At 40.9% G+C, this 26,234-nt stretch overlaps 1 pseudogene; it reads left to right on the top strand.

The window, feature by feature from the left end:
• Positions 1-26,234, top strand: part of LOC114645374 (cGMP-dependent protein kinase 1-like) — a 134,375-nt pseudogene that overhangs the window by 102,479 nt on the left and 5,662 nt on the right.

Below are 26,234 nucleotides of genomic sequence, written 5' to 3'. Positions count from 1 at the left end.
GACTCCCCAGCTCCAGCGCATATGCCTTCAGCAGTCGTGGTGATACTCCATCTGGACCCACTGCTTTGCTGGCACGAAGTCTCCTCAGCTCTCTGCTTACCTGGGCTGCTGTAATTGTGGGTGGGGGAAAACTCTCTCGTATGCTGGTATCAGCAGAAGGATGGGTGGAGGGTGCAGTACTCTGAGGTGAGAGTGGGTTAGGGTGGTCAAACCTGTTAAAGAAGTTGTGCACTTAGTAGGAATAATTTAAAATTAATTCAGTTTTTCTCTAGGAACTTTTTATTTTTGCTAGGTTTATTGCCAGCTTAAATTGTCTTGGTAAGAATTCATTTAGGTTTTTGGGGGGCATTGTTCCATTAAAGAAGATGGATTATTGTGTGTGAACAATTCCTATTGTTTGTTAGTATCTTGTTCTGCCTTTATGCCCCATACTACCAAGGGGACACCCCACGATAATGTCATTTAAAAAATGAGTTCTTACAGTCAAATGTTAAAAATAACAAATAATTTGTGCCACAAGATACAGAAAAAAGAGAGTTGCTAATGAGAGAAAATCCAATCATCCATCTATCCATCCTCTTCTGTTTATCTGAGATCGGGTTGTTGGGGGCAGCAGCTTGAGCAGAGATGCCCAACCTTCCCTCTCCCTGGCCACTTCTACTAGCTTTTCCGGGGGAATCCCGAGGCGTTCTCAGGCCAGCCAAAAGACATGGTCCCTCCAGCATGTCTTGGGTCTTCCCCTGGGCCTCCTCCTGGTTAAACGTGCCCGGAACACCTCACCAGGGAGACTTCCAGGAGGCATCCTGATCAGATGCCCAAGCCACCTCATCTGACTCCTTCCTCTGTTGTCACCCAAGGCGAACTGGTCCTAGGTGAGGGACGAGAAAATGAGCAGTTCAGAAAACCTTATATGATGATTAAGAAATTTGGATGGCATTTTTCCTTGCCTGGACGTGGGTCACCGGGGCCCCCCTCTGGAGCGAGCACCTGGTGGCCCGGCCTGCACCCATGGGACTTGGCCGGGCATAGCCCAAAGAGGCAACGTGGGTGCCGCTTCCCATGAGCTCACCACCTGTAGGAGGACCCAAGGAGGTTGGGTGCAGTGTGAGTCGGGTGGTGGCCGAAGGCGGGGACTTTGGTGGTCCGATCCTCGGCTACAGAAGCTGGCTCTTGTGACATGGAATTAGAGAAAATATTTATTCCAAAACTGCCTGCTTTTATTAGACATGGAAAATGTTGAGCATTATATCAGAAGGTGAAAATGAAAAAATATCTTTATATGGGCAGAGATCAAAAATCAGCAAAGCACAAAATATCAAACACCAAAAACTAAATCAACAATTAAACACATAAGAGTCTGTCTATCAGGAATTAAAGAAGCTTGCTAGCACCATGACAGTTTTAGTAACAATCCAAAAAAGGTGGAGGCCATAAGTAACATAGTGATGAAAATATATTACAACCAGGAAATAACAAAAAAATAACTACAAAGAACAAACTCCCAAAATCATTACATGCAATATGTCACTTTATTATACATTTATTATAGATTCAGTTTTCATTTCATGATTTTCCTGGCTGTGATTTATTTCTGACTCACTTCAGCATGGTAACAGGTCTCTCTTTTTTCTTTTGTAAGGCTCTACTGCACTTTTCGAGACAGCAAATACCTGTACATGTTGATGGAGGTGTGCCTAGGGGGAGAATTATGGACTCTGCTGAGAGACAGGTACCTGCAATCTTGACTCTTGGCTCGCTAGCCATCTACTGGTCACTCCCTGTCCTGCGTATCTGGTTTGTGTTCTTTACCAATGCATACTGTGCAGAAGGGAACACATCAATCACGTCAGACTGTGCTCTAGCATTGTGCCTTTGTGCCTTATTCTAAAGACATTTAAAAGTTTAAGGATGGGCATTGCATGTTGTATTCTAGCTGCTGGTCTTAATTACTTCCATTTTGTCATTTGGTTCCAGCACTTTTGACTTTTGCTGTTTCATCTTCTGTATGATTTTGATACTGTGTGTGTTTAATTAACTAATAAAACAATTCAATTATTTTCTTACTTGAATCCAAGAAATGTGCCTTGCAATGTCCCATCTTCAAGACTTTACGCATTGACTCATCAACTCTTTACTTCTCAGACTTGGAGTGCTGCACTGAAAAGAGAAAAGGTCATCTTGCTTAGCATCCGTTCCCTTTATCAATCCACTCGCATGAATTTTCTACCCTGAATTTTACACACTCTCACACTTCTCAGTTTATGTCCATTCATTTGTTTCCCAAAGTTCGTGCTCAGGACATTGGCTTAGACCCTGCTTGTATTTGATCACAATTTTCTCTTTCATCTGTTGGTCATTTCTTGTTAATTCTGCACTTTGTGCCTTTATGTTTTTCAGCACCTATAGGGCAGCATCATTAAACCCACTGCTACCACATTTTATAGAAATGAGTTGAAGATGCTTTTGTTGCTGTCTCCAGCAGGGAGCGCTTGCTTCCTGGGATTGTGTTCTTTATTGATGCAGAACAGACTCAAGCCATACATATCCATTCAGTAACCATGGCGGAAGTAATCGGGTGAGAGCAATATGGTACAAAAGAGACATATGTAGCTTCCACCCACAAAATACAATGTATAATTATTAATACATACATATCCAGGCTGACAAGAAGTCGATGGTACGTACATTCGTCATTCCGTTCTTCACTGGGGAATGTTGACAGCTGTATGAATCCGATACGGCAGAGTAGGGGGGCAGCATTGGTTAGCTTCTGGCTTTGAGGTGGGTCCTCATCATGATAAATACTCGCATATCTGCATATTCATAGAATTTGGTATGGACTTTTGCCAGGTATGGGCAACTGCCATCTCAGCTGACTATGTTGTTTCTGGACTGAGGCCAAATAACACCTTCCTCTGTTCTAATCACTCACAGCCTCTGCCTGAAAATTACTCTCCCTGAGATCATTCACACAGAGAACTCTGAATAGAAGACAGGGACCATCTAGGGCAACTAGCCTAACTGAGTCGTCTTCCACCTCTTTATATCCATTTTTTTTGTCAGCTTCACCCTGTCAGCTTATTAATGGCTTTGAAATAAATTACAGACTACAGTGGTTTTGACATAAAATTCACAGATTACAGTGACACCCTTCAAACCTATTACCACATTTGCTCATACTACCATTTTCTAATTTAAAATAAATGACTTCACAATATTGTAGTATTTAAAATCTTTAGTCACACCAAGCTTTTTGGGACCAAAACGTATCCTCCAGAGTACTTTTTAGTTAACGTTTACCTATATACTTTATAAACTTATAAGTTTAAATATTTGCGTTTAAGTTCTCCCGCATTTAAGTCAGGGCTTGATTTTACTGTATAATTTCTGGTATTTTATAATGTCGGTCATATAAGTTGAATACGGAAAACTCATGCTATTGGTCCAAGTGATTATGATATGCTAACACTCACCTGAGAGAGTAACCACGGAGCACACGGCCTTTTTTTTCTATGTGTTGTGCCTATGTAACCACACGGTAATACCTGAACGTTTGCATTGTTTAGTGTTTTGTGTATCTCACACCCTCTTACACCTTTATCATAAGAGCATCCCTTATCTATGATGGAGTGTTCAATCAGAATAAAATATGAAGCTGGTTTTAAATTAAAAGTCGTTGAAGTAGCGAAAGAAATTGGTAACTGCGCTGCAGCAAATTGTTTGGTAGTTTGTTCCAGATTCCCACAACGTTTTTCGTAAAGAAGAAGGCCTTTCTGACTTCAGTCCTAATTGCACTTCCCCCTTAAATTCCACTGGTGTCCTCGAATACGTTATTTACTGTTAATTTGAAATAATTCAGTTGAATGTAGTTTACCATTGTGTTTTGAAGACATGAATTAGGTCCCCCCGCAATCTCCTCTGCTCGAGACTAAACAGGTTTAATTCTCTGAGACAGTGTTTCTTAAACTATGGGTCACAACTCATTTTGAGTCGTGTGATGTCTGAGCTTAGGAAAGGGCCGTGAATGGTTAGCAGATATGACCGGTGGCGATTCTCCAAGTGGGATGCGAGATGACAAGTGGTGGTGATTCTACAATGGCGATGGTTACCCTGGATGATGCACCGCAGCAATTGTAGGTCACAAATCCACAAAAAAAGGAATAAAAAGCTTAAGAGCCACTACTCTGAGTCTGTCACAGTACGACATGTCCGTAAGTCCTGAGATGTACTTATTTGCTCTCCTCTGCACAGCTTCATGTGCTGCTATGTTTTTCTTGTAGCATGGTGAGCAGAACTACACACAATACTGTAAATGTGATCTCACTAGAGCGTTATATAGTCTGAGCATAATATTTAACAGTTTTAATGGTATAACCTAACACTTTATTTGCCTTTTTAATAAATTCTGCAGATTGCTTAGATGATGAAAATGTTGTATCAACATAAACCATTAAATACATTATAGCAGGACAGATTGAAGAAAGACACACAAGAGAAAGGAGAAGAATGTTCTGGATGAATAATTTGAGAAACTGGACAGGATACACGCAGCAAGAGAAAGACAGAGATACGCCATGATATTAGCCAACCTCAGTTCCTGGGATAGAGAGATTTTGATAATTAAGTCTATTGTGGTTCTTTAAAATAGACTACAACTCCCAGGAGCCGTATATTCATACTGAAGGATTTCTGTATGTATTAGTAACAAATGATGGAAAAGCAACTGGGACGTGGTGGAAGATCGTTTATTACAGTCAGTTAAAGTAGAGCAGCTCCTCTCAAACTCAGTCTTGGGGACGCCATGTGGCTAGCTTAAACCAACTTCTGTTTTTAATTGGACTTCTAATTAAGTACTGTGTTTGTAGAAATTACAAAAATAAGTTTGTTAATTTTTATTAGAATACAGTAATCATTTATCTATTTTACAGGGTCACACAGGTATATTTTAGAATATTTTCATTATCTTTCTGTTTGTCATTCAGCTTTTCCATGTGCTCTGGTTATTTAATCCACTATACACTAGTGAGCACTAAATGAGCACTTGAGCGTAGGCTCAGTTCATTGTTAATTGTCCTTATTAGGATACAGGTAAGAAGCAAGTAAGAAAGAGTGGAGTGGTGGCTCTGAGGCTAAGGATCTGTGCTGGTATCCAGAAGGTTGCTGGTTCGAATCCCTGTCACTGCCATAAGAGATCCTATTCTGCTGGGCCCTTGAGCCAGGCCCTTAACCTTCAATTTCTCCAGGGGCGCTGTACAATGGCTGACCCTGCGCTCTGACCCCAAGGGGTATGCGAAAACTAACAAATTCCTAATACAAGAAATTGTATAAGGCGAAATAAAGAACAAAAAAATACACAGAAAAAAATAAAATTAATTGGAAAACAACAAAAGACAGCTGAGCATTAAAAAGCCATAGCAAAAATGCAAATATCTCTAAATGCCCTGTAAATTTAAACATTCACACTGCTGTGTTCTTCTAAATGCAGAATAAAGAAAAAGACACAAAGACCAGCTAAGTAAATGGGATCAATTTAAAGGAAAAGGCTCTCAGATAGTGAAACCTGTAGCCTCATGGGGATCCCAAGATGGAGTTTGAGAACCATTGAACTAGTCTTATATATAAACGTCTACGTGTGTTTGTGTGTCTGTCCGGCCAAGAAGTGAAGTCGGGGTAAAGGCTCCGCCTCCGAGGAAAGAAACAGACAACTCGCTTAGCCGCTAATAACACAAGCGATGCGAGCATGTCAGCAAAACGAAACCTCCGAAGAAAGACAAAGTCACTTAACATCAGCAAAATGGTATCCCTTTTACTTTTCCGCTAATACACAAGCGAGGCAAAACAAATCCTCCTAGGAGAGAGATGCCCAGAGTGGTTCCTTTCAATTACCTGACATCTCTACATTTCCATTTTTTTTTCTGATGATTTCAATAGTTTCTAGGACCCCGGGCTTTTTACAGCATGGGCTTACACAGCTAGTGTATGAATAATATTCAGAGTAAGTATAACGTGTTGAGAAGAAGGCTCTGGTAGTAAGATTAGGGGCTTCATTTGTAAATCTTGCATAGGCACAAAAACAGGCTCGAAATATGCGTATGCAACTTCCCACACAAACGCTTGCATTTATAAATGAAAACCTGACATGACAGCTAGCATGCATATAGTTACAGCAACTCTGACCCATGTGGACCCAACATTTCAGACACACTGGGAAATGACGACTCCCTCAATCAATTAAGGAAACGCAGCTAAACCAGCTCACGTGTATAATAATTCATATCACTGGGCCGTTATCATAATGATCGTTTATGTGACAAACATATTAGACCTCAAAAGTGATGAATATGATGCACAGACTGTAATCCGTCAGGGCTGTTGCCTTAATTAATTGCACAGAAGCAAATACAAGCTTAAAAGTTTAGCCTCAAAAATACAAACTGTATGAAATGGGAATGTGCTATTAGACATATATAAACGAAAGTCCTGTGTGTGTGTGGAGCAGTCCGCTCTGCTCACACTCAACCACGGCCTCTAGATGGCGCATGCATGCATTTTTAAATTTTTTCGGCACTTGCATGCACCTCACTTCTCACTATGAAAGACCTGCATGCAGCAAACATCACCGTGCAACAATATCGTGCTAATGACACAGATGAAGAGACACAACATTGAAAGGAAGCAAATACCCCGGCTCAACTAAGTGCAGATGAAACACCTCAGCAACGCAGTGCAAGGCTTGGAGTTTTCATGTAAAACATTGTCTATCTGGAGGTATTTTCTCAAGACAAAGATTAATAGGACTCATATGCCAGCAATACGGCTAAGATATGGTACCACCAGTGTCTTCTTACGAAGCTAGTGGGGCAGAAAGCACAGGTGGGTCCACGTCCTCTGCACTGCGTAATTCTTAAAGAGTTATCTGACGCCTCTCCAAGTTCACAAACAGAGTAAAACTGCTAGGGAGTCTTCAGGTTGTTTTTTGTCCTGAAGACCACACACAACTAGTATATACATATATATGAAACCACACTTTCTAGATAATATACGTTTTCCTTCGTAATACACTAGGGGGCTCTGCCCCCTGCTTGCTTCGCTCGCCAACCCCCATGCGGGCCCTACGTGCTAGTCATTTCCCGGATCTGCCGCTTGTGACAAATCGTGCTCTGCTTTTGGATAAATATGAATATCAACTCTGTCTTTGATATCTCCACCTTTTAAAACTATTAGTGAGCATGATCTTTCAGATTCATATAGAAATTCAAGAAAACTTCTTTGTGTTTTTCAGATACATTTCATGTAAAGTGCATATGGATTTGTATCCATTATTGGCTGTAGAATTTCGAATACGTCTGATCATTTAACTCTTTCGATTCTATGTTGCATCGCTTCTCCATGATCATAAATATACACCTGACCGAATTGTGGTTTCTTTGAAATTAAACTTGTAGTAGCTTTGATTGTTGCGGGACCACAGATTCTCATAGCGTATGGTCCTGAATCTTGTAAATCAACGTTTTGAGCATTGAATGATGCGAACACGAACAGATTATTGTCAATTCAGATATTTTGCCTGTAGTGTTTATGGATTTCACTTTCACCAAATAACAAATCTTTTATTTCTCATGGATATGCCTCTTCAGCAGGAACAGGGAGGGGACACTGGCGCATGCATGCTGTTGCTGCTTCCCTCTGTTAACAACACTTTTCGCAAAGTGCCTTGAGCATGGAAAAGGTGCTATATAAATAAAATGCATTATTATTATTATTTTATTATTATTCATTGGGAAGAAACACTACTTTTCCCTGATGGCAACACAAATTAGACGATCTACAAGTCTTCGACTTAAACTTTAAAGCCGAACAATAGCTACATACTTCAGTCATATCACCTATGTCCATATATTCGATCTCTTTTTGCTGTTCTGTTATTTCACTGAGTAATACTTTCCATTTGTTAGCACTAATGCAATCTTTACTGTCAGTTTTTTTGAGACTTTCCAATTTTAGTACTTTCATAATCTTTAACCTGCTCTGTATGTGTAACATGCCAACGTTTTTGAACCTCTTTAAGACGTTTTACTTTGTCTTCTATTATTTGTCTTTTATTTCCACCCCTGCTTGGACCTATTAGGTTTTCAATTCCACTTGGCCTGGGCTGATAACAACTTTCCTTATTTTCCGAATTTGCACTTAGATTATTATTGTTCTATTTGAATTCTTTTCTCTTCAATGCTTTTGGGCCTCTTTTCGATATGCTGCCCATTCTTCTTCATTTAGTCGTTGGTGTTTCATCTAGAACGTATAAAATTATTGTCCAGAAAAGGACTACATCAAAGGAAACGAATAGATTGTATGTCTTGTATTAAAATGAGGAAAACGTAAAAATTTATAAGAGTTGAGAGCACAGGAACTGTGTCTGACAATAGCATTCACACAAATGAGAGGTGAGTGGACTGTGGGCATTGTTAAATCTCTTGGCACAAAGTCTCATCTCGCGGGACTTGAAATTATCTCTCTGAAAAAGTCTCCTCTCGTCCCAAGATTTTTTTATATAATAGAGAGACAATACCAAACTAGTAGGTATTGTGGATAATCTAGAATCAGTCAAATTATTACAGAGGAACATGGACAGCATACAAGCTTGGTTCAGATATGTGGACAATGACATTTAATTTAAGTAAGTGTAAGATAGGAAGTAGAAATGTTAGATTTCAAAACTCTGAAATTTTAAAGTACACATTATGAGAGGGACCTAAAAGTCATAGTGCAGTGTATCGCTATCTACATCAGGATAGTGTGCAGTGGACATTAAGAGAGTTATGTAGCATGTGTGGAGTGTGAGTCATGTGATGTTACGCTCGAGCTTTAAAATGCACTATTGAGGCATCACGTAGAGTACTGTGCTCAGTTTTGGTCTCCATGATACAAGAAACAGATAGCAGCACTAGAGGAAGTCCAGAAGAGAACAACTAAGCTGATTCAGGCACTGAGAGGTATGAATTATGATTAGAGAATTGGAGATGTTGTTCCTTTTCAGTTTATGCAAACAGATTAAGAGGTGACATGACTTAAGTATTTAAAATTAAGAATAACACTAGTACAGTGATTCCCAGTGGTTATTGGGAAATAATTTCTTCAACAAAGTATAAGGACACAAATGTTGGAAAGTTTTTGTCCATACCTAGAATCTTAGACATATGGGATAAATTATCAAGTAGTGTGGTAGAAAGCAGGACTAATAGGGACCTCAAAATGTCAACCTGTTTATTTTGGAGAAATTACATGGTTGGAATTGATGAGCTCTGTTGGGTTGAATGGCCCGTTCTCATCAAAGATTTTTCTTCTGTATGTTCTAATGCTCTTATCTAATTGTGCTTATTGTATTTCTCTTTATTACACCATCATCAGTTTTTGATGGGTTGTGAGTGTGTGTGTTAGATTAGTCTGTGGGTCTAAATTCTCTCTGTATGTTTTTCCAAGATTGGGCCCCTTTGTGAACTGATGCAGTGCTCAGGTCTGTTACCTACCTTGATTCCAGTGCTACCAGCCTAACGTTTGCTCACCCTTGGCACTGAATTGAATTCTGTTGTTTGCCTACAGTATGTTCTGATGGACTGTGTGCCCTAGTAGTGCCAGGGATGTTGGACCTTTCTATATTTGTCTTTGTATTTCAGAGGCTCATTTGACGAAGCCACAACTCGCTTCTACACAGCCTGTGTTGTTGAGGCTTTAGCTTACCTACATTGTCGGGGAATTATCTACAGAGACCTGAAGCCTGAAAATATCCTCCTTGATCACTGTGGCTATGCTAAACTGGTAACAATAGATTTATTTTGGTATTCTAGTTCCCATTGACATTTTTATTTGCCATAATAACGCCTCTTGCACTTTTCCTTTTCCTGCAGGTTGACTTTGGTTTTGCAAAACAGATTGGCTTTGGGAAGAAAACATGGACATTTTGTGGCACTCCGGAATATGTGGCCCCTGAGATCATTCTGAACAAGGGTCACGACGTCTCAGCAGATTACTGGTCCCTGGGGATTCTGATATTTGAGCTACTGAGTGGCAGGTATGTGATCAGTGATTAGTCGTTCCAATTGGTTAACATCAAGAACAGCCGTGGACAATGACAAGCAGTTTCATAATTAGAGTATTGAGGCCTGTAATTGAACCCCATGCCCATTTATTCATTACTAGCTGACTCGCTTGTGTATCATCGGAGCTGGAACCCTTACTCTGTCTCTACGTCTCACTTCTGGGCCGACAGACACACACGCCTGCACATGTAGAACTCTTATTTAATTTCAAAAGCAACAGGGGTGTGGCGGCGCTCAAACCTAAAGAACGCTGGCAGTCACCTCCAGTTCGCTCTCTGACGGTCATTCCGAGTGTCAACTGGATGATAACATGCATACAAGACTGTAAGCTCACCCCCCACCCTACCAAGAAGGGGGTGGGTTAGGGCTGATTTCACCCTACAGTATTTTTAGTTGACCAATGAGGAACATGTGTACCAAGTTTCATGAAAATCTCTCCAGCTGTTCGGACGTGATGCTGGAACATACATACACACATTGACTTTTATATATATATAGATTACCCTTTGCTTCTTCATCTGAGGGTCACAGTTACAGTATTTGCTTCCCAAGCACAGCAGAGAAGACTAGGTTTTACTTTCTCTAATACCATTCTCCAAAACTTTAATGAGGATACCCACGCACACCCAGTGATATACTCCTGTTAGCACTTCACCTCCATTGTTCACTCCTACACCAGCAGCACAGTTGTTGCTACACTAGAGCCAACAATTGTCTACATGCTCACTGATGAATATGACCCTACAGTACTCAGCAGACTTCTCCACGTGGGACAGGTGGTACCCCCTCAATTGCAGAGATCAATCCACTAATCTCCATTAGGCAGCTATGACCTCACATTTATCATTTTCATCCATACATCGTCACACATGGCTGTCTGTTACTGGTAGGCCCAGTAGATAACAGGCCAAAAGTGTAATGCCACTCATAACAGCAAATATGCACCCCTCAGATTTCCAAACTAGATACTCTGAAACTCTTGAAAGTGCCTCATCCACTTTCTGAACCTGTTCTTTCCATCATGTACTCATGGGGAGCTGGAGTACAAGCTTGCTGCAATGGGAGGAAGGCAGTCACCAGTCCCGAATGGGCAGCAGTTCAATGGGAGCACAATTCATGCCCTCTCCCATTCAGAGCTGATGTACAGTCAACAATTGATCTGATATCACTCTGCAGCAATGTGGAATCTGAACTTCCTCAACTTCTGCCTGGTTTTCTATGGGTATTTTGGCCTTCTTCCCACATCTCAGTAACATGTTATTTGGTTTAACATAAAGGCAGCTTACCCAAACCCACCTTCCCCAGTCTCACAGCAATTCTAGAGAAACATCACAGTGCTACCATGCCAGTCCATACTGACTGAGTATGAGTCTATATTTTGCTACATGCTACAAAAGCTCCACTTAAGACTGCAGGTGAAAGTGACTCAATCTGAATTTTTGGCTCATATCCTATTTTTTATTTGACTGCTCAAATACATTTTGGAAGCAATCCGAATTTGCTATGGCTGTGTACCAACATCTATCCTGAATTAGCAAATTTAATAAAAATGTACAGTCGTGGCCAAAAGTTTTGAGAATGACACAAGTATTGGTTTTCAACAAGTTTGCTGCTTCAGTGTTTTTAGATCTTTTTGTCAGATGTTACTATGGTATACTGAAGTGTAATTACAAGCATTTCATAAGTTTAAAATGCTTTTATTGACACTTACATTAAGTTTATGCAAAGAGCCCACATTTGCAGTGTTGGCCCTTCTTTCTTTTTCATTACCTCTGTAATTCACCCTGGCAGGCTGTCAATCAGCATCTGGGCCAAATCCTGACTGATAACAGCCCATTCTTGCATACTCAATGCTTGGAGTTTGTCAGAATTTGTGGGTTTTTGTTTGTCCACCCACCTCTTGAGGACTGACCACAAGTTCTGAATGGGATTAAGGACAGGGGAGTTTCCTGGCCATGGACCCAAAATTTTGATGTTTTGTTGCCCGAGCCACTTAGTGCCTTATGGCCCGGTGGTCCATCATGCAGGAAAAGGCATTGTTAGTCACCGAACTGTTCTTGGATGGTTGGGAGAAGTTGCTCTCAGAGGATGTCTTGGTCCCATTCTTTATTTATGGCTTGGGATCGAGGGGCACCACCAGTGTAGAGCTTGCTCAGGAATGGCAGCAGGCAGGTGTGAGTACATCTGCATGGACAGGGAGGCAAAGACTTTTGGAGGATGGCCTGGTGGTGTCAAGAAGAGCAGCAAAGAAGCCAAGAAAAATATCAGGGAGTTACTGATATTCTGCAAAAAGTACAGGGATTGGACTCCTGAGGACTGCTGGGGTAAAGTCATTTTCTCTGATGAATCCCCTTTCTGATTGTTTCGGGCATCCGGAAAAAAGAAAAGGTGAACAGCGCTACCATCAGTCATGTGTAATGCCACTTGTAAAGCATCCTGAGACCATTCCTGTGTGGGGTTGCTTCTCAGCCAAGGCAGTGGGCTCACTCACAATTTTGCCTAAGAAAGCAGCCATAAATAAAGAATGGGACCAAAACATCCTCTGAGAGCAACTTCTCCCAACTATTCAAGAACAGTTTGGTGTCCAACAATGCCTTTTCCAGCATGATGGAGCACCAGGCCATACAGCAAAAGTGATAACATCAAAATTTGAGGAAACTCCTCAGACCTTAATCCCATTGAATCCTCAAGATATGGGTGGCCAAACAAAAACCCACAAATTCTGACAAACTCCAAGCATTGATTATGCAAGAATGGGCTGCCATCAGTCAGGATTTGGCCCAGAGGTTGATTGACAGCATGCCAGGGCGAATTGCAGAGGTCTTGAAAAAGAAGGGCCGACATTGCAAATATTGACTCTTTGCATAAACTTAATGTAATTGTTAATAAAAGCCTTTGAAACTTATGAAATGCTTGTAATTGTACTTCAGTATATCATAGAAACATCTGACAAAAAGATCTAAAAACACTGAAGCAGCAAACTTTGTGAAAACAAACACTTGTGTCATTCTCCAGACTTATGCCCATGACTGTATTCACCAGACAGATGCAAACTAATAGACAACCATAAATTTCAGCTACATGATACATGCCTACATGCTGCCTTGGTGCAAATTCGTCAGGTCATGATGCCAAGTACTCCAAGATATTTTGAATGAAATCATCACTGCCAGATCTGCTCATGGAAACAGAGGGAAGAGCCACCTGGCAGGACTGTCTCAAGAAATATTTGCACATTTCAGAAACCATGTAGAATTGGGCTCTGTTGGCAGGCTTTTATTTATTTTACATTTCACATTTTTCTAAAAAGATCAAATCTTTGTTACATGAGTGAAAAACAAATTAATATTTAACAGCAGTATAAAAATATTTGAATGGGTAGTATATATTTAACCCACCAGTCTAACATGTAGATTACAGTGATGGTGACAACATAATTATAATCTTACCATGCAACCCCATAACCATATAAATAAAATTAAGGTCCCAAAAATAAACTGACTTGTCTGATCTAATTACAAAATTCAATAAAATCAATGTATGATTATCCTTAAACATTTCCCCATAATTTCTGTTAACTGTATCCTAGTCTACTTACGCAAAGAATGCAGTATCACCATCCAATTAATTCACACCATCAGAGTTTTTCCAGTGAGAGAACAACATTACAAAACTTTTTTAGCTTACCAGGAGTGAATGTGAAGAGTTTAGCTATTGATGAACAACATGGCAACGACGTTTGCAGATTTTAACAAATGTTTTTTGGAAGGCATGGTTCTGCAGTTTTAGTGCTGCTGCCGTAAGGAGACATGGGTTCATGTCCCAGGTCCTCCCTGGATGGAGTTTGCATGCTTTCCCAGTGTATACATGGGTTTCCTCCATGTATTCCCACTGTCCAAAGATATGCAGGTTAGTTGGACTGGCGATGCTAAATTGGCCCTAATGTGTGGCTGTGACGATGCTGGTTCCTCTTCACGCTCCCACTTCTCCTTTGGGAACCTTTCAAACCCAACACCGTCGGCAATGTAACTGGATGAATTGGACAATGAGGACACCAAATGAAAGCAAAAGGAAAAGGTTCAAAGTGTAGAAATGCTTTTATTACAAAAATGAACAAAACAGTGTCCAAATAAAAGGGCAGTGCATCAAAATCTCAATAAATAATCATACAAAAAAAGGTAAAATCCAGACGTTTAAAACAAGGCTAAAACGAGACTAAAATCCTCCCGCAGACACTGGGATCACACCAGCCAAGCACAGCTCCTTCCAGTTTCTCCAGCTCACCCAAGGCATGCTCAGCGGGAGAGACTTCAGCCGCCACGGTCCTCACACTACTGACCCCCATCTTGTCTGCCTCCGCCGGCGTCTGCAAGACCGCTCATGTCTGTTGTCCTCCCCTCTTCTTTCTCGCACTCGTAGTCGTCCCTCAAATCCCTAGGGCGGACTCCTCCATGATCATATTCACTCTTCCATTAAGTGGGCATGAACCGTTCCTTGAGCGCTGATCCTTCGCTCCATCCGGGACCCCTGACTTTGCTGACCTCTCTTTTACAGCTGGCTGGCTGGTTGGTTGGCTGGCTGGCTGATCCACTTTCTTTCATCCCCAATGCTGTGCTCTTGCTCTGACTCTCCTTCAGTTTCTTTTTCCTCTTTCCTTTCTGTCCCTTTCCTCTTTGTGCCGGCCCATTCTTATATGACTCCATGGTCGCAGCGCCTCAATCATGAACCGCAGGAAGCCGATTAAGCAATTGAGAGTGATCACACCCTCACGTGCAGGTGCAACTCGCCCCAATTACTGAAATCCATCACTCCCAGCGGCTTCACGATCGCACCTAAGGAGACTGACGTGGCTAATGGATTATTTAAAAGCCACCAATCTTTCATAGCCACGGACCCACTACACCACAGTGGCTGGGCTGTGCGTGTGTGTCTGTGCGTGTGTGCATGTTGTGGTAGAAATCGACATCTTAATTAAAGAAAGGAATTGATCCTCTACCAGGGCAAGTTTGATAAAAAACCTCTTTATGTAAGTGAGTAATCAGGCAGGGAAAAACTTGTCCATCTGCGTGATCTCGCCTCACGCCTGGACAAACTGGTGAGGAAAGCAGGCTCTATTGTTGGCATGGAGCTGGACAGTTTGACATCTGTGGCAGAGCGACGGGCGCTAAGCAGGCTCCTATCAATCATGGAGAATCCACTGCATCCACTAAACAGTGTCATCTCCAGACAGAAGAGCAGCTTCAGCGACAGACTGCTGTCAATGTCCTGCTCCACTGACAGACTGAGGAGATCATTCCTCCCCCAAACTATGCGACTCTTCAATTCAACCCCTGGGTAAACATTAACATCATACAAAGTTATTGTCTGTTTTTACCTGCATTATTATCAATCTTTAATTTAATATTTTTTTTTGTATCAGTATGCTGCTGCTGGAGTATGTGAATTTCCCCTTGGGATTAATAAAGTATCTATCTATCTATCTATCTATCTATCTATCTATCTATCTATCTATCTATCTATCTATCTATCTATCTATCTATCTATCTATCTATCTATCTATCTATCTATCTATCTATCTATCTATCTATCTATCTATCTATCTATCTATCTATCTATCTATCTAATTACCCTTGTGGCACCATACTGAAGAGGCAGCATCCATCACAGTAGCCTGTTACAACATGGTCAGAATGGACAAAAAGTACAAGTAGACTTTGGGCATGCACCAAATTAGCATCAGTCTGAACAAAAGACAGCCTTAGTGTCAAAATCACTCCTAACCCATTAACAGCCATGTTTGGTGAACTCCCAGATGGGCTTAAAGTTAAGAATGACAAATTGATTATAATTGCTTATGCCACGCTACTAGCACATAGACTTATCTTGCTCAACTGCAAGAATCCCAGTCCACCTCTTCTAACTCAGTGGGTACCTGATGTTCTGTACCCTTTGAAATTGGAAACAATTAAATTCTCACTTAGAGGATCTGTTCAAAACTTTTTAAAAAAAAAAAATATGACAGGACCTAATTAATAAAATCTTAGAATAAGCATTTATATCGAAGGAAAAGGACATTCTCCTTTCTTTGTTGTTTTTAAAGATTTGCTCATGTTGTAGTCTCTCTTCTCTTTCTCTCGGGCAGAGGTTGAATCATACTTAGTTTGACATGATTGTATGGAATGTTGTTTTCTTCAAATAATATCAATATAATTAAAAAAAACAAGTAGGAGGTTGGCGATTCTAAATTGTCCATAATGTGTGCTTGGTGTGTGTGTGCCCTGTGGTGGACTGGCGCCCTGCCCGGGGTTTGTTCCTGCCTTGTGCCCTGTGCTGGCTGGGATTGGCTCCAGCAGGCCCCCGTGACCCTGTTGTTAGGATATAGCAGGTTGGATAATGGATGGATGGAAGTAGGGGGTTATATTTATAGACAATTGAATTTGAATAACAGTACTGAATTAATGCTTGCATATCATACTGTGATTGAGTAAAAGACAAAGAATAACCAGCCTAAAATAAAAGTCTTTCTCCATTATATCCTTGTTCTTCAATCTCTCTTGAATTCAACTCTTATTCTGTTATAAACACTGTATAGGTGCCAACTAGCAAGTCTTACTAGGTGCATGAAAGAACATCACATCAGCCAGTTTCTTGAACCATCCACATGTAGGAGGTTGGTGAGGTGACTGAGGATGCACGTCAAGGTGTGGTCTGTCTTGATCGCTCCATTGGCTTTCTACAGTTTGTAATTGAGGTGCTGCACCCACAGTGGCATATAAGGGACTAGCCGGCATGGCAAAAGGGGAACTGATGAAAGATTCAAGACAGAGAATGATAGAACAGGAAAAGAACAGAGATGGAGGATAGAGAATGGAGACAAGGCATGACATGGAGGGAGCTGGTGCGAGAAAGAAAATCCCTAGGGGATGTGTGGCCAACACTCAGGGGATGAAGGAGACCACTCCAGTTGAATGATCAGGGAGTTGGAGTGATGCTGTGCTCATTGGAGGAATTCGCTGTATAAGTCTGCGACAAAGGCAGCGGGAGCTGCAGGTGAAGGAAGGCTCAGCGTGTTGTTCTGCAGGTGACTCATGGACCACAGGGCCACAGGCCTGGCAACAGGAGTTGGAAGCTTGGCATGGTGCCCAGCTGAGGTCAGAGATGACTGCAGGAACAAGGTTGTTTGGCATGGTGTCCTGCTGGGAACCATGGGCTGTAGGGACCTGAACCTGGCAGAGAAGGCTGACAGAAATGTCAGTTAGGCATCTCCTCGGCTGCAAGGTCCTGTTTGGAGGTAAGCTGAAGAGATGTCTGTTTTAAATGGACGCACTGGGAACTGTGGTTTTAAAGGACAGTTTCCTACCAGGGAATTTGAACCTCGTTTTTATGAAGTATTTATTGGATTCATTTTTAACTTCCACAATCAGTATTTTTATTGGATTATTTATTTATAGAACTTTTTGTTTTTGACTGCTGGATTTTAAATAAAAGCACTTATCACTTTTGCACCTCCTCGTCATCTGCCCGGTGAATCTCTGTTATGGTATCAATTGTGGCGTGTTCAAGAGGCTCCCAAAGTGCACCGCAGACCTCGCCTCATGACAGAGTCCCATGACCTGTTCGATATCCATGTGTACTGTCAAATCACACCACTCCTCAGCCAGAGGAGAAGCAATATTATTCTACTGTCAGCTGGTATCTCTGTTGTAGCAACCTGGCATAGGAGTGATATCAAGAAGTAGAACCTGCATGCTGATGCTCCTTTCTGACAGTAGAGGGAGTCACCGACTTTAAGATGAACTGTGAGGCCTGCACGGTGGTGCAGCGGTTAACACAACTGCCTCATAGCTCCGCGGTTTAGCTTTCAAATCCCAGCTCAGTCATTGTCTGTGACAGGTTGTCATGTTCTCCCTGTGTCTGTGTGGGTTTATCTCGGAGCACTCAGACATCCTATAAGAGCTGTAGCTGCGTTTTTTTCCAGGATCTCTAAAGGATCTGCATGAGTCAAATGTGTACACAAGAAATTTGTCTGTTCAGTGAAATTTGTTTTTAAAAGGTTGAGTGAAAATTCAAAGCAAAACTGTTCACACAAAAATAGAGAAAAATGTTGTTACGTACATAGAATGAAAGGCAAAAAAGAAAAAAATGTTTCTTATACAAACTTAGCTTTTTCTTGTTAAACTTCTGTAACTTATATAAGCTTTACTTAATATATTCAGTACGTTGTATACATATGGGACTGCATGTTCAGTAGAGCACGATGTATTCAATCGGGCACGGTTTGAAACTGCTGCCCTCCGTGCCTTACCAACTACAAGGCAGAACATAAACTGGGACTAATCTGTAGTCAGCGGGACAAGAAATAATTAGAATATTCCATTTCAATTTAGCCTGTGGGGGTTATAATAGAATCTCCCATACACTATGCATTAACAAGGGGGCTCTGCCTCCTGCTCGCTTCGCTCGCCTACCCTTGGCATTGGGTATCCTGAAATACATTAGTCGAACTCGTTCGTTTTGGAGCCGTGCCCGCTTTGTCCGCGACATTTCAGATGCGCGTTATAGGTGCCTGCGTTCATTGATTTTATCCAGGCGGGCTTGTGTTTGTATATCCGTCAGTCGAGGTCGTTCGTTTTGAACCCGGGCCTGCTTTGCTTCCGCAGTTTCAGACGCGCGTTGTAGGCGCCTGCGTTCATTGATCTTATCCAGGTGGGCTCGTGTTTGTATCGTTGAGCTGTATTGTGTTTGAATTTGGTGTAAAGCGTTCAGCGGTTTGTACAATCCCAAGCAGCACATTATTCCTAACTTCACTCCGCAGTAGTGCCACTCACAATACGGCGGTGACACCTGCGCCTTCACTCCGCAGTAGTGCCACTCACATTATGGCGCCTGCGCCTTCCGTATTATCTTTGTGGACCTGTGGGGCCTCCGTAGCCTCTCACGTTTGACTCTGGGGTGCAGCGCAGAATCCTCTTTTGTGTGTGGCTGTGTCGTTAGTCGTTAGCTATGGGCGCGTTGTTGCTTCATTTCTCATTCACTTTAGTTGAGCTCTTTCGTTCTTGGGCCGTGACTCCTTCATTCGTGGTGGATAAGACTTCGCTTGCGGTTTATGAGACGCGCGCCTGCGCAGTACGTCTAATGGTCCCATCGCTGTGTACCTGCGTCCATATCCGGTTTATTCTCGGTTAGTAATATGGATATATAAGCAAACAATTTAACATAACTAAGAAAATACTTTTTTATCATTTTAGCATAATCTAAATGACTAACAAATGGCTCTTATAAGACATGTACAGTATGTTAGATTAATTTTTGACTTTAACTTGGCCCAGTGTTTATTTGTGCAATAGTCTACCATTTGATCATCTGGTGCCTGTGCACAGATTATTTCTGCCTTTCCATAGATGCTGCCAGGGATGAGCCCAGTTCAGGTTTGACTCCTTTCAAACAGATAAAGAAGTTGAATGAAGCACCCTCTTAAAACCAAGTATCCTGTCAGTCTCACGTTTCCTATTCATTTTCCTTTCTTCTTTCTTCTCAGCCCTCCCTTCTCTGGACCTGACCCAATGAAAACCTACAACGTCATCCTCAGGGGTATCGACATGGTGGAATTTCCAAAAAAAATCACCAAAAATTCTGCCAATCTCATCAAAAAATTGTGCAGGTTAGTAAATTTAGGAGATTTTTCCAAAAACAGAATAATTTACCAATTGCCTTCCTTTCTAATTCTTACACTTAGTCACAGGTCCACTACATTTGAAATATTTACTCCCAAACCCTGGAATTTGATCAGATGCTTTTTTGGTGCTTGAACGAAGGGAAAATATGCCACACGGAGTTCCTGGTATTTTTGATTTAATATGCTTGATTTGATCTTATGAATGTGGGCCTGGTCTTTAAATTATGCGTGTAAGCAATATCTATTGGACAATAAATTTGGCCTTGTTTGCATAAGCTATATATTTAAATATCATTTACTGGTAGACCTGATCATTCACCAATCACCACCCAAATCTGCACATCCAGATAATGTGAAGGGAAAACATCCAGAGAAAAGCCTAACAGACAGAGCTGGAACCTGTGAACCCCTCACAAACAAAAATAAGGAGAATGGGCAAAGCCCAAAAAAATAGCCACCAGGCCAGAGTTTTGAATCCAGTCTCCTGGGGCCTCATGTATGAATGGTGCACAAAAATGTTGCATATGCCTGTTTCCATGCTCACATTCTGATGTATAAAAAGTAAACTTGCCGTAAAGCCACGCACATTCCCATGCCAGGTCAAACCATTGCATACTCAAGTTTTCAGCTCGATTTTGCAAACTGGCGGCACCATGCATCAAAGCAGTGCTACTGTTCCTTTGTGGTTTCCCTTTATTTTTTAGATTCACATCCCTGACTCAACTTTATCAAATACACTTTAATTAACTGCATTTTGCTTTTTACTTTAAGGCATCTGATAGTAATCAGCCTGTAACAATATAATAGTCCACGGAATGGCCAAACTATTCCAAATATCATAGCTGCTTTAGTGTTGTTAGTCTCAGTCCACCACTCAGAGTATTTTAACCCACTGTATCTGAGTGTGGAAATCACAGGTCTACAGCAGCTGATCGGAAAGATGATTATCGGGATATAGCATCTAACACAACCTGCCTCAGTCATGCGCACAGTCTATTTGAACATCTCCCATCTGGTAAACGTTTCAGAGCCTTGGTTCAGAAACAGTTTCATCCCAAGTGCTCTAAATACACTCAATCAGTCCATAAAGTGCTCCCAATAGAACTGTTTGTACTTATAAGTACAATTGCCTGACTGTAAACTTGCAATACAGTTATAATATTGCAAGCCACTGAGCCACTATATGAACCTTTTGCACTATCTGCACTATATGTACATGTATATTGTACTTATGCTTTCATTTTGCATATGTTTCATTGTTTTTTATCATATTATTATGATTATTATTTTATCATTTTATAGGAAAAAAAGTTTATGAAGGATTTGCATATTGAATCTCATTGTACCATACAATAACAATAAAGGAATTCAATTCAATTCAATAGAAGAGAGCGCGTATTTACTGATGATGATGACTGGCTTCTAAGTCAATTTAGGTTTCCAAGCGTTATCTTCTTGGAGCTCTTCATATTATTTTTAAGATTAAATGCAGTATAGTATGTAAATTACATTATACCAATTAATTTTTAACTTCATTTAAATAATGTATACTGTTAATAATTAAATGTGTGGACATGGTGGCGCAGCGGTAGCGATGAGATAGCGGTAGCAGTCCCATTCAGGGATTGTTCCTGCCTTGCACTGTATGCTTGCTGGGACTGGCACGACCCTGGATGGATAGATGGATGGAATAATTAAACATGTACAATGACGATATTTCAATGTTCCTTAAAAGTTTTGGAGAATCTGCATTCTAAGCTTACAGATGGCTTGACATTTATTACAGAGCTGATTGTGTGGCGATTGGTTACTTGGAGAAAGAAAAGGAAGGATGGGAATTGGAGGTTAGTACGTTAGAAAGAGACAGTACTGTTGCAATAAATTATTTCATCGATGGTTGCACACTGCGCAGCAAGCATCTTACGTGAGGGAAGAACAATCTCTGGACGGGGCGCCAGCTCGCCGCTACCATTATGCCACCGTGCCCCATGTTTAATACATGGTTTAATTTCTATCATCATGAAAATTATATCAAGTATACATCTTAGTATTTAAATTTTTCCGAGAGCTGTAATGTCATGAATGTAATGGATTCTGTGTCCTGTAGGCGTAAGAGAAAGCCCGTTTAAGGAGCACATAGTGATTCACACACATAGAGCACATAGAAGAACACATAGAATACGAAGTATTTAACATGCTACTTTAGCTACGATGGGATTTGAGAAACTAGTAAATTAAATGATTTTAAGATGAAGTTTATGACGTTCTACTTTAATGACAAAATAAACTACGTGATTAAAGTGGAAATTTCAAGATTAAAGTTAACATTTCGACCTTTTTTTCCACTTTGTCCCTATTTTTTCTTCTTTTCTCCGTACCCTAATACACATCCATATGACACTCAGATGGTGGGCTACAATTTGCTTTTTCATGGCGACTTTGATGTCTGACCACTTCTTTTTTATTTCAGGCACTGTGCGAGTTTCTGGACTTTCAAGTTTCTCCGCTACTCTGTCACTTGATCAACTTCCTTTTGTTGTTTATACCACTGCTTAAACCAACAAATAGTTTGATTTTCCTTGCCTCCACTTGGTATTTGCTGAAATTCTTCTTTTTTCCCCGTGTTTTTGCCATTGTATTTTCACAGAACGCTGAAATCAAGGGGGTATTTATATTGATTTGAATATTCAAAGAGGCGTAACTCTGGAAGGAGTCAGAGTGGGTGGCAGGTGCAAGCACGAGCATTACATTTCACACTGACCAGGATTTATGTAGCCAAAGAATGTGGAAGTTGCCACACACACAGATTTATGCATCTGGATTTTATTGTGCATACGCACAGTTCTATTTTTGTCTGTATGCCATGTTTTAGTGTAAATTCTGCACACAGCATTATACATGAGACCCCTGGAGCTGTAAGGCAGCAGTACTAACCACTGTGCCACCATGTCACTGTTTAAGTTAGGAGTGTACTACCTGTATCTGTTTCAGAAGCTTTAAAATGAGCTGATAAGGACATCAGCCACTGGCATTCTGAGTAACTTACAAATCCAGAGCAATCAAAAAATTTTTTGATATTTGTTAAGTAACTAGTGAGTCAGGGAAGTTGGAATAGATATTCTTAAATGTGGCCATAAAATGATGTCACTCAAGGAATTTGCACATTTTATTACTTCAGGCAGGCCCTGACCGTATGTGACTTTCGACTCCAATCCAGCTTTACTTCCAGATTTCTTGGCCCACAAAGCATTTAGTTTGTCTAAGAGCTTAACCCCCAGGAAAGACTTGTGTCTGGCCTTAATCGTGTCTTGATGATTTCATACAAGAAGAAATCAGGTCACTCACACTTGGCACCAGTCTGTACTCTCTTGGACTCTTGGGTTTTAGAAACTTAGAAAATTAGAACCATTTTGATGAGAACAGGCCAATCAACCCAACAGGCTCATCTGTCCTGTTCACCAAATCAGGGGCTCCAACTAATGCAGGTTTTCATTCTAATTCTTTTCTTAATTAGTGACCATTTTGTGCTGCTAATTAACTCATTCGCCATAATTTTAATCAACTTGCTTTTCAGGACTCAGACCCTTCATTTTTTTCTTTAATTAGCAGTCAAACAATAATGAGATACAACATGAGCTAATGGGTGTCCTTCATACAATCTCTGAAAAAACGAAAGGTGAAGGTCTTGGTAATGCTGATCTGCTCGGCCTTGACTTAGCTGGCCGTCTGTTGGCTCACTTCACATCTTGTTTTTATTTAGGTGCCGTTTAAGTTTAAAATGAAGCAGTTCAATGGACTGAGCCTTAAAAGAACAAGACAATTAAAATGAAGGGAAAAGGCGTCAATCAGCAGCAAAAACTGGTTACTGATTTGGAAATGAAAACCTTAATTTAGAAATGAAGACCTGCAGCCCGAGTAGTGCTCCAGGACTGAAGCTGGACACCCCTGACCTGAATTGTCTAAAATAACATCAAATCAGGATTTGAGTGTCCATTAAGTTCTGCTCTACACCACCCTACTTGGTAACTTATTACATGTACAGTATCTGTGATTCTCAATGTGAGGAAGACCTTTCTAACAATTGTGTGAAATCTGTCCTTAATAAATTTCCATCAGTGTCCCCGGGTTTGGCGTGTAGTGGCATGATGTTGTGAAAGTGCCCGCAGTCTTAGAACAACTCATGATACTGGAATCCAGCATGTATTTATTTTATTAATCCAACATGTATTTATTTTTCAGAGACAATCCATCTGAAAGGCTGGGAAACCAGAAGAGCGGCTTAAGAGACATTCAGAAACACAAGTATGGCTCCCCAGGCTTGAAGTGTCATTTGTCTAAGTCGGGGTGGGCAATGTCAGTCCTGGGGACCCCCTGTGGCTGCAGGTTTTTGTTCCACCCAGCTACTGTTTTTAATTGGACTCCTGGGCTAATTAAGTGAACTGTTATTTCCCAAGTTCTGTGTTTTGGGAACAATATAGAAATTAGAAAACTAAGCTTGGTAAAAAATAAAAAAATATATATATATAATATATCTTAAAACATATCAAGCAGAGAATAATGCATTTATTATCTTTTTAAGAATATTTTCCAGGTGTTCTAATTGTTTAATTAATCCATTATTTACTAATTAGTGGGTCGGATGCTAAAGTAGTTGCAGCCTTTGATTATTCAGTATTGTTTGCCAGTGTGTCTGCTCTGCTCATTTTTAATTGTCATTAATAAGATACAACAAAGGGGAAAAACTGCACAGAGAAAGGGCAAAGTATAATGAAATCAACAAAAGAGAGTTAACCATTTAAATCGATAGCAAAAGCAGAAATATTTTTAAATGTCTTATAAATGTAAAAATCATGCTAATATGTAGAATAAGACAAAATAATACCAGCTAATTAAATGAGATCAGTGCTATCAGGTGTTGTCACTGATTAGGAATCTGGTTGGAACAAAAACCTGCAGCCACAGTGGGACCCCAGGACCGAGTTTGGGAAGCACTGTCTAAGTCAGGGGTCCTCAATCACAGTCCTGGTGGGCCGCAGTGGCTGCAGGTTTTTGTTCCAACCCAATTGCTTAATAAGAAGCACTTATTGCTCAAGTAACACTTCTGCTTCACTTTAGTTGGCTCTCTTGTGAAGATTTTGAACACTTATTGCTTATATTAATCTTAAACAGCTGGATTCTTGGTTTTTAATTGCTCCCAATTAGCAATAACATGCAAATGACAGAAGAGAGACCAGCATTTCTCCATTTTGCTTGTTTCCATTTACATCTGTGTGTATTTATTATGCACTATTGGGTTTAATTAAATACTTGGAAGGAAAGTGAAGGACTGAGAATTAGTCAGTCATCTGAGACTTCACATCCTTTGGACGATATCTTTAGAAAGGGGAAGAAAATCTAGGATATGAGAATGACCTGACATAGTAGAGCACTAAAAGAAAACAAAAACCTGCAGCCACTGCGGACCACCAGGACTGTGATTGAGGACCCCGATCTAAGTAGTTAAATGTGTGTGAGATATGGCATCTCAGATTCATGCTGGCTGCCCTGTCTCTCTACTTCTTTACTTCTCTCTACTACTATAAATTTCCACTTTCTGACTTTATTTAATTTTTTTTTTTTTTTGTCTCCACTGCAGGTGGTTTGAAGGATTTAATTGGGAAGGTCTGAGAAAAAAGACGCTTTTGGCAGCCATCGTCCCAAATGTAAGAATCACGTGTCTTGGACTACATAATGAAGTCAGGGTGTACAGTACATGTCTGAAGGAAAGGAAGTGCAGTCACAGGGGACCCATGCACACACGATCGCAGCTCTGATCCAAATAATTCAAGTTGTGGAAATCCAGCACTTTCATCTAATACCTGAATGCTTTGGAAATTTTGGTTCTCGTTCCTCTGTACTTCATTTCCACAGAGTTCAACAACAAGATGCCCTGTCTGTTCATTTGTTGTTGTCCCACCTCAACTTATCCAAAGTCATGGGGGTCTGTCACTCACCCTGCAGTCTTCAGAAGTGAATCCACTTGAACTGAAGGCCAGGAGCTGCTTGCACTGTGGTTCCATCTCCATGTTGAATAAAAAAATGCTGAATCCACTCCCACTGCAGCTTTATCCCCATCTATACTGACGTACAAAGGTTATTTGGTCTGCAGTAGACCACCAGGTCAGCGTGCACTGCAGACCCAACTCAATTTGTACCGAGTCAGTGGGCTCACTCACCGTCCTCTGAAGTGGATCTTCTTGTCCTGAAGAGCAGCAGTTCCTTGCACTGCAGTTCCATCTCATTGTGGATTCCGAAAAAAATAAATCAACTCCCACTGTAGCTGCTACAGGGACCACCACCACCACACTCCCGCCTCATTCTCCCTTTTCTGTCCTTTCTTTAGTATTAATTGAAAAAACTGAGCAAACTATTTTTCACAGTGAATATGCTGTGTTCAGTAGTGACCTTGTGCACCGACTGCTTTC

Source organism: Erpetoichthys calabaricus, chromosome 1, assembly GCF_900747795.2.
Source record: "Erpetoichthys calabaricus chromosome 1, fErpCal1.3, whole genome shotgun sequence".
Taxonomy (NCBI): Eukaryota; Metazoa; Chordata; class Cladistia; order Polypteriformes; family Polypteridae; genus Erpetoichthys; species Erpetoichthys calabaricus.
This window is presented reverse-complemented; position numbering and strand designations above follow the sequence as displayed.